Below are 10,000 nucleotides of genomic sequence, written 5' to 3' on the forward strand. Positions count from 1 at the left end.
CGTCCTGTTACCGAAGATCACGGCTATTCGAATAGATTAACTTCCCTGCAGGGGTGCACCACATAGCCCAACACGCTCGATCCCATTTGGCCGGACACACTTTCCTGGGTCATGCCCGGCCGCGGAAGATCAACACGTCGCAGCCCCACCTAGGCACAACAGAGAGGCCAGCACGCCGGTCTAAACCTAAGCGCGCAGGGGTCTGGGCCCATCGCCCTGAGCACACCTGCACGTTGCGTGGGCGGCCGAAAGCAGACCTAGCCTAGTGGCGTTCCAGTCCAATTCGGCGCGCGCCGCTCCGTCGCTGACGTCTGAAGTGCTTCGGCTGATACCACGACGTCGGGATACCCATAACTACTCCCACGTAGATGGTTAGTGCGTATAGGCTCGTAGCCAGACTCAGATCAAATACCAAGATCTCGTTAAGCGTGTTAAGTGTCCGCGAACGCCGAACAGGGCCAGGCCCACCTCTCTCCTAGGCGGTCTCAACCTGCCCTGTCGCTCCGCCACAAAGATCCACACAGAGGGCCGTCGGGACAAAGGTCCTTTCAGCCCCCAATCCGTGAATCACTCGCGGGTACTCTTCGAGCTGACCCGACTTTAGTCGCCATCTGTGTAGTATGTATGTATGTATAGTATATACCCGTGATCACCTCCCAAGTGATCACGGCCCGTGGTATAGCAAGGCAGACTGACAAGAATGTAGGGCCAATGATGAAACACTAGCATCCTATACTAAGCAATTAGGATTGCAGGTAAGGTATCAACAGATGTAGCGACAATGTCAGGCTATGCATCAGAATAGGATTAACGAAAGCAGTAACATGCTACACTACTCTAATGCAAGCAGTATAGAGGAGAATAGGCGATATCTGGTGATCAAGGGGGGGGGCTTGCCTGGTTGCTCTGGCAAGAGAGAGGGGTCGTCAACTCCGTAGTCGAACTGGGCAGCAGCAGCGTCGGTCTCGTAGTCTACCGGAGAGAAGAGGGGGAAGAAACAATGAATACCAAGTAAACAGATGCATATCGATGCATGACATGTCAAGAAGCGATGCTAAGCGTGCCCTAACGTGGTATAAGGTGGTACTGGTCAAGGGGGAATCATCCGGGAAAGTATTCCCGGTGTTTCGTGTTTTCGGGCAGAGGAGCCGGAGGGGGAAAGTTGCGGGTTCGATAGGTTAGGGGGGTGTGGTGGACGAACGGACTGCGTATCCGGAATCGTCTCGTCGTTCTGAGCAACTTTCATGTTGAAAATATTTTAATCCGGATTACGGATTAAAAGATATGATTTTTAAAAGATTTTATTAATTTCAGGAATTTAATTAATTATTTAATTAATTTCGAAATTGCATTTATGACATCAGCATGATGTCATGCTGACATCATCAGTCAACAGGGTTGACTAAGTCAACCCGGACAGGTGGGTCCCGCATGTCATTCACTATTAACTTATTAACCTAATCAAAGTTTAACTAACCTTAGTTAATTAAGTTAATTAATGATTAGTGTTAATTAATTCAGAATTAATTAGTTTAATTAATTACCCAATTAGTTTAACTAATGATTAGGGTTAATTAATCCGGAATTAACTAGATTAATTAATTGCTTAATTAATTAATTAATTAATTATTTAGCTAATTAATTTAATTCATTTCTATTTCCATTTTAGCTTCTGTTTTTATTTAAAACGTTCTTTGTTTTTGTTTTTTTTTTAATTTGGGGGTGGGGTGGGGTGCCCCACGTCAGTGGCCTGAGGCCAACGGGCGGTGGTGCGGGCGACGCGGGCGTTGCCCGAATCGGCACGAACCAGGGCCGGTCGGGGCGCGACCCAGGGGCGGATCGGGGGCGCCCGAGGCACAGGGCCGGCGCGCCGAGGCCACGACGCGGCCGCCGGCCGGCGGCGACGCCGGCGAGTCGGGGAGGGCGAACGGGGTGGGGGCTCGGGCCGGGGCCGAGCGTCGTGCGCGGGGGGGGGATCGAGGCCTCGGTCGGGGGGGGGCGGCGAGGCGCCGAACGGGGGGGGGAAGTGAGGGGCTCGGGGCGCCGCTAGGCGCCGGCGAGGGGGTCGCCGTCGGAGGGGAGGAAGGGGGAAGAGGGAGCCACGCGGTGGCCGGGCCGTTCGGGGCCACGGCCGGATCCGGCAGGGGGAGGAAGGAGAGGGATCGGGGGGGGTGTGGCGCGTCGGTGCGCAGCCGCGGGGGCCGAGCCGGCGACGGGCCGGTCGGGGCCACGGCGACGAGCGGGAGGGAGCCGGAGGGGGGCGTCGGTGCGGCGCGGAGGCCGGAACCGTCGCCGACGGGGGAGGGGGAAGAGAGGGGGTGAGAGGGAAGCCTCACAGGGGGAGGCAGGGGCTCGGCCGGTGGGCTCGGGGAGGTCGAGGACGGCCGGCGAGGAGGAGGGCGGGGAGGCGTGCGCCGGCGTCGGGGAGGGCGTCCGGTGAGGCGGGGGAGGCCGGGGTTGACCCCGCGGTGGCGGGTGCCCCGCGTGTGGGGGCGACGGAGGGGAGGAGGGGTGTGGAGGCGACCGGTTGGGGCGGCGGGGGCCGCCGGCGACGAGGGGTGCGACGGGGGTCTCGCCCCCGATCTGGATCGGGGCGGGGGCAGGGGAAAGGGGATCGGGGCGGGGGGGGCGAGTGAGGTGGGGCGGCTAGGGTTCGGCCGGGGGGGGGGTTAAGTGGGGGCGCCGGTTGGGCCGGCCAGGGGGGGGGAGTTGGGCCAGGCCAGGGGCCAGGTGGGGTGGGGCTTCGGGGGGGCTGGCTGGGCCGGGGGAAGGGCTGGCCCAGATGGGCCAGGGGAGGTTCCCTCCCCTTTTCTTCTTCCTTTCTTTTCTTTTATTATTTTTCTTTTTCTGCTTTCTGTTTTAGTTTAATTAAAATGCCAAAACATTTTACAAAATTTTGTGCACCCCACCATAATTAGGTTTGCTATTTTAGACAACCCCCGAACATTTTAGTTTTAGTTTTTGAAACCCTTTTTTTTTTGGTTTTGTTTCGAATTTATTTGTAGACCGGGTTCGAATCAACGTGAGGTTAGCCACAGTAACCGAGGTGATCACTGTTGCTTAATCATCCGGGTGTTACAAATCTCCTCCACTACAAGAAATCTCGTCCCGAGATTTAGGAGGTAGAAGGAAAGAGTGCGGGATATTCATCTCGTAGACGATCCTCGCGTTCCCAGGTGGCTTCGTCTTCAGAGTGATTCGACCACTGGACTTTGAGGAACTTGATCGCCTTCTGACGTGTGCGGCGTTCAGCTTGGTCGAGAATGCGGACCGGATGCTCTTTATAGGAGAGGTCCTGTTGCAATTCGAGCACTTCATGGTCCACTGCTCGGATTGGGTCCTTGAAGCAGCGTCGGAGTTGTGACACGTGGAACACATCGTGAACCTGAGAAAGGTTCGGCGGAAGCTCCAGCTGATAAGCCACTTTTCCACGCCTTTCCAGAATAGTGAAAGGGCCAATATAGCGAGGAGCTAGTTTGCCCTTGATCCCGAAGCGGTGAGCACCCTTCATTGGTGTAACGCGAAGATAAGCCTTTTCGCCAGGTTGATAGACCATGTCCTTATGATGACGGTCATACTGACTCTTCTGACGTGACTGAGCAGTCTTGAGATTCTCGCGAATAATGCGGACTTGTTCTTCGGCATGTTGGATAATATCCGGACCGAAGAGTGGACGTTCCCCAGTTTCTGACCAGTTCAGAGGGGTTCGACACTTTCGTCCATATAACACTTCGAAGGGGGCCATCTTCAGACTAGCTTGATAGCTATTATTATAAGAGAACTCAGCATACGGAAGAGATTCCTCCCATTTCTTGCCGAAGGAAATAACACAAGCTCGAAGCATGTCCTCGAGAACTTGGTTGACACGTTCAACTTGCCCTTGTGACTGAGGATGAAAAGCAGTGCTGAAAGACAGATGAGTGCCCATAGCTTCTTGGAAACTTGCCCAGAATCTTGAAGTGAATAAACTGCCACGGTCCGAACTGATAACCAATGGAATACCGTGAAGCGAGACAATTCTGGTCATGTAGAGGTTTGCCAGCTGACTAGCAGTGATCGTTTCCTTGACAGCCAGAAAATGTGCAACTTTAGAAAGTCGGTCAATGACGACAAGAATAGCATCATTGCCTTTCTGCGATTTGGGGAATCCAGTAACGAAGTCCATCTCGACATGGTCCCATTTCCATTCCGGAATAGATATAGGTTGCAGAGTTCCAGCAGGCCTTTGATGTTCTGCTTTGATACGACGGCAAACGTCACATTCAGCAACATAACGAGCAATGTCTTGCTTCATGTTAGACCACCAGAATCTCTGGCGGATGTCTTGGTACATCTTTGTACTACCAGGATGAATACATAGAGGCGTATCATGAGCTTCTTTCATAACCTCCTGGGTCATATTCAGGTTTTCCTCCTTACACGGCACCACTAGGCGGCCTTTGAAGTACAAGGCGCCATCATCAGCAATAGTGAAGGATGAGGGACTTCCTTCTTTGATGTCTTGCTTAATCTTGTAGACTTCAGAGTCAAACCCCTGCATTGTCTTTATGGTGCCCACGAGATCGGGTTCAACAGCCAGGGTATAGAGGGAACCCTGGGGAACAACACGGAGATTCATCTTGCGGAACTCCGGAGGAGGGGGAGCGAGTGCACCCGGAGGCACAATATGGAGGTTCAGTTTTCTGAATTCTTCAACAAGTGAGGGCTGAACTTTGTGAACCTGGAGGTGGTTGCAGTAAGACTTGCGGCTCAAGGCATCAGCCATTACATTAGCCTTGCCTGGTGTATAGGAAATACCCAAATCAAAGTCTGCAACAGTCTCCATCCATCTCTGCTGACGGAGGTTCAGGTCTGGCTGAGTAAACAGATACTTCAGACTTTGGTGGTCAGTGAAGATCTCGCAACGATTACCGAGTAGGTAATGTCGCCACTGTTTTAGTGCATGAATGACAGCAGCAAGTTCGAGGTCGTGAACTGGGTAGTTCTCTTCGTGAGGGCGCAATTGCCGAGAGGCATAAGCAACCACTTTGCGCTCTTGCATTAGGACACAGCCTAATCCTTGACGGGAAGCGTCGCAGTAAATGACGAAGTCCTTCTTTGTATCAGGTGGAGCTAGTACTGGGGCAGAAGTCAACTTGTCTTTGAGTGCCTGGAAGCTTTCCTGACATTTGTCTGTCCACTGGAACTTGACGCCCTTATGCAATAGGTTAGTCAGAGGCCTGGCAATCTTGGAGAAGTTCTCGACGAATCGACGGCAGTAGCTGGCGAGACCGAGAAAACTTCTGACTTGCTTAACGTTCTTCGGAGGAGTCCAATCGAGAATAGCCTGAACTCGTTCAGGGTTGACGGCAATACCATCCTTAGAGATGACATGCCCAAGATAGGTTACTTCGGGAAGCCAGAATTCACATTTGGAGAACTTGGCATAAAGTTGATGCTCTCGTAGCTTTTCCAGCACGAGGCGAAGATGTTCAGCATGTTCCTCTTCGTTCTTGGAAAATACCAGAATATCATCCAGATAAACCACGACGAACTTGTCGAGGTAATCCATGAATATATAGTTCATCAGGCGAGAGAAGGTGGCTGGAGCATTGGTTAAGCCGAAAGACATGACGGTGTACTCGTATGAACCATAACGAGTCACGAATGCGGTCTTGGGGATATCTTCCTCACGAACACGGATCTGGTGGTAACCCAATCTCAAGTCGAGTTTAGAGAACACTGATGATCCAGCCAATTGATCATACAGATCATTGATCCGAGGAAGAGGATACTTATTCTGAATGGTAGCTTGATTTATAGGACGGTAGTCTTGGACCAATCGGTTTGTCCCATCTTTCTTCTTGACAAAGAGAGAAGGTGCTCCCCAAGGAGAGCAACTTGGGCGAATGAAACCACTTCGAAGAGAATTATCGATTTCCTCCTTAAGCTCAAGGAGTTCATGCGGCGGCATCTTGTAGGGTCGCTTGGCTATAGGAGTGGTGCCTGGTTTCAAGTCGATGACGAATTCGACAGCTCTAGCAGGGGGAATCCCTGGGAGTTCTTCAGGAAAGACGTCTAGGAATTCACGCACGACGGGAATGTTTTCAATGCCCTCAAGCGGTGTAGCGTTCAATGCGTTTAAGGCATAAAGTCTGGCCTCGGCATTCCGAACCAGATGAGCATCGTAGCTAATTATTTCATCAGAAGGGTGTAGCAGATGGACGGTCTTGGTGGCGCAAACGATAGAAGCAGTATGCGCCTTTAACCAATCCATTCCCAGAATGAGATCAATGCTACAGGACTTCAGTACGATGGGAGAGACAAGGAATTCCAGTCCTTCGATTTCTACAGGGACGTCGTTGCAAATCATGGAGGTTCGACATTGGCCCGCAGGGGTGTGCACTAATAGTGAAGCATTCATGTCCTCACATTTAATGTCGTGCAAGCATGCAAAATCTTCTGACATGAATGAATGCGATGCACCTGTATCGAATAAAACAGATGCTGGTACTGAATTTACGAGGAGTGTACCCATCACAGTAGCAGGCTGGTCTTGAGCTTCATTCAGATCAATGTGGTTGGCATGAACACGGCCATAAGACTTGGCAATGTTGTTGCGGGCCTGGTTGTTCCCACGGCCAGTTGCTGGAAGGGCCAGTTGATTCTGTCTCTGGTTGCATTCCCTAGCACGGTGCCCTGGTTGTCCGCACCTGAAGCACAACCCATTCTCGGGGGTAGGAACAGGAGCTTGGGGTGGTGGAGCTGGAAGTCTCGGCTGCCTAGTTGGAGCAGCCGGCAGACGAGGTGCAGCATAAGACTGCCTTGGGGCTGGTGCATTTGGACGGTACATGCTGTTCGGGATCCATATCTTACGCTTCTGCGAGGGCGGGCCCGAAGATGAGCCCGTGTCACGGTTGCGCCTTTGAGAGCTCTGGTGTTCTTGCAGACCAGTCTCGACATTGATGGCCTTGTTCACCAAGGTGGCGAAATCGGCAAAGTCATGCACTAGAAGTGTGAGCTTGATGTCAGCTTGAAGGCCTTCACGGAACTTCTCCTGTCTGCGAGCATCAGTTGCAATGTCTTCTTCAGCATAGCGGGATAAGTCCAGAAACTCCCGCTGATAAGCTTCAACAGTCTTGTTGCCTTGGGTGAGGTTGCGAAACTCACGCTTCTTCCTGTCCATGATTCCCTGAGGAATGAAGCGGGCACGGAAGGCAGCCTGAAAATCTGGCCAGGAGATGATTGTCCCAACTGGCAGAGTACGCCTATGGCTGTCCCACCATTGAGCTGCAGGTCCCTTCAGGAAGAAGGAAGCAAAAGTGACATAGCTGGCAGGGGCTACATCAGCAGACTCCATCTCATAGGTGATGTCACGGAGCCAGTCATCAGCATCCAGCGGCTGGGTTGAGCTGCGGTACACACTTGGGTTGAGGCGTATGAAATCCTGCAGAGTTGTTGTGTTTGGATGCTGGTTCATATTGGGGCGAGGAAACTGAGCCATCATGTTTTCCATGAACTGGCGATTCATCTCAAGCTGTTGGATCATACCAGCCATGTACTCAGGCGGTGGTGGGAAGTTGCCACCACGACCACGACCAGCTGGTCTAACCATCCTGCTAATATATAACAGGGGTAGTTCAGTATTGAGAATTGGCATAGACAAGAGTCATTCATGATGAAACATGCAAAATGAAAGGAGCACGACAGATATCACATAGATAGTCGGCATAACTTACAAAAGGGGTCGGACATAGAGTTCAGTACCCAGAGTTCAGTACATAGATTAAGTCATCATAGGCGGCACGCAGGCTCGCGAGTGCATCTAAGACTAATGAACAAGACTACATCAGTCCCAGGAGGTACTGTGAAGGTAGCTGTAACCTGACAGCTGGTAGTGAGGCAACGGATAGTCCTCCACGTCAGTGGCCTGGGGGCCGCGGATACTCTGGTGTAGAACCCGACGCTCAGGTGGCAGAAGAGGACCAAGTGTGGGAGAGTAGCCTCCCACCTCTGGCCATCCGACACCGTGGGGCATCACGGTCCTGGCTGGGTAGATCGCAGAACGCGACAGCTGTCCAGACCGGACAAAGGGGTGCAACCGCGTCAGAGCCCTGTAAAGGTGCTGACGAGTGGTGTATAACTCGTGGCGAAGAGCTCTGTTAGCTCGGTCCAGCCCATCAGCATGCAGAACCAGGCGCTGGTGGTGGAAAGGCTCTCGGGTGACGGTGGAGTAGGCGGCAGTGTAGTATCCCTCCGCACCAACGTCAGATGCGATAGGAATGTGCCTGAAAGGGGAAGTGTCCAATGCCTGATACTCTCCACGAAGACGTGTCAGAGCAGCATGAGCCGCATCGTGGACTGCCATCTCGATGGTCACTCCAACACCATGAGCGGTGTGTAGCACGGTAGTGGACTCATACTCCCGAGAGTAGAGGTGGACGATGGCACGGTACTGCTCCTGGTTAAAGTCCTGGTACTCCTCGTAGACGGTGTACTCAGGGTGCCAGCGATAACCCAGATAGGTCATCATATCAGCTAGCACAGCAGGTGATCCTGAGGCACCAATGGCCGCAGTGTGGCGCACGACCTGCCTCGTGGGTTCCATCTGAAAACAAAGATGTTTCAATGGAGTCAAATGACAACACGGGCATTATTCAAAATGCTATCCTACAGAATAACTATGTCTTATCCAACTTCGGGGTGAACGTGGTAACGGGATCCTAATGTTAGAGTTAGTAAATTCGTTTAACCCGAGTAGAAAAGAGTTCAGAGTCCCAGAGTAAAGGTCGAGGAGTAAAAGATCCTAGTACCACCCGATGGCGACGTGGGCCCGTAAGGCACACAGCCAAGTTAGTAAAAGTTTTTGTAATGTCTAGACTCGACTTCGGCCAAGGAGTGTGGAAGGGGGATTCCTACAGGCAGTCGGCTCTGATACCAACTTGTGACGCCCCCGATTCAATCGTACACTAATCATGCACGCAAATGTGTACGATCAAGATCAGGGACTCACGGGAAGATATCACAACACAACTCTACAAATAAAATAAGTCATACAAGCATCATAATACAAGCCAGGGGCCTCAAGGGCTCGAATACAAGTGCTCGATCATAGACGAGTCAGCGGAAGCAACAATATCTGAGTACAGACATAAGTTAAACAAGTTTGCCTTAAGAAGGCTAGCACAAACTGGGATACAGATCGAAAGAGGCGCAGGCCTCCTGCCTGGGATCCTCCTAAACTACTCCAGGTCGTCATCAGCGGGCAGCACGTAGTAGTAGGCACCTCCAGTGTAGTAGGGGTCGTCGTCGACGGTGGCGTCTGGCTCCTGGACTCCAGCATCTGGTTGCGACAACCAGAAAGAAAGGAAAGGGGAAAAAAGGGGGGAGAAAGCAACCGTGAGTACTCATCCAAAGTACTCGCAAGCAAGGAACTACACTACATATGCATGGGTATATGTGTAAGGAGGCCATATTAGTGGACTGAACTGCAGAATGCCAGAATAAGAGGGGGATAGCTAGTCTTATCGAAGACTACGCTTCTGGTCACCTTCGTCTTGCAACAGGCAGAAGAGGGTAGGTCGACGTCCTCCAAGTAGCATCTCCAAGTAACATCTCATAGCATAATCCTACCCGGCGATCCCCTCCTCATATCCCTGAGGTAGGGCGACCACCGGTTGTATCTGGCACTGGGAAGGGTGTGTTTTATTAAGTGTCCGGTTCTAGTTGTCATAAGGTCAAGGTACAACTCCAAGTCGTCCTGTTACCGAAGATCACGGCTATTCGAATAGATTAACTTCCCTGCAGGGGTGCACCACATAGCCCAACACGCTCGATCCCATTTGGCCGGACACACTTTCCTGGGTCATGCCCGGCCGCGGAAGATCAACACGTCGCAGCCCCACCTAGGCACAACAGAGAGGCCAGCACGCCGGTCTAAACCTAAGCGCGCAGGGGTCTGGGCCCATCGCCCTGAGCACACCTGCACGTTGCGTGGGCGGCCGAAAGCAGACCTAGCCTA

The sequence above is a fragment of the Triticum aestivum genome, chromosome 2D (assembly GCF_018294505.1).
Source record: "Triticum aestivum cultivar Chinese Spring chromosome 2D, IWGSC CS RefSeq v2.1, whole genome shotgun sequence".
Taxonomy (NCBI): domain Eukaryota; kingdom Viridiplantae; phylum Streptophyta; class Magnoliopsida; order Poales; family Poaceae; genus Triticum; species Triticum aestivum.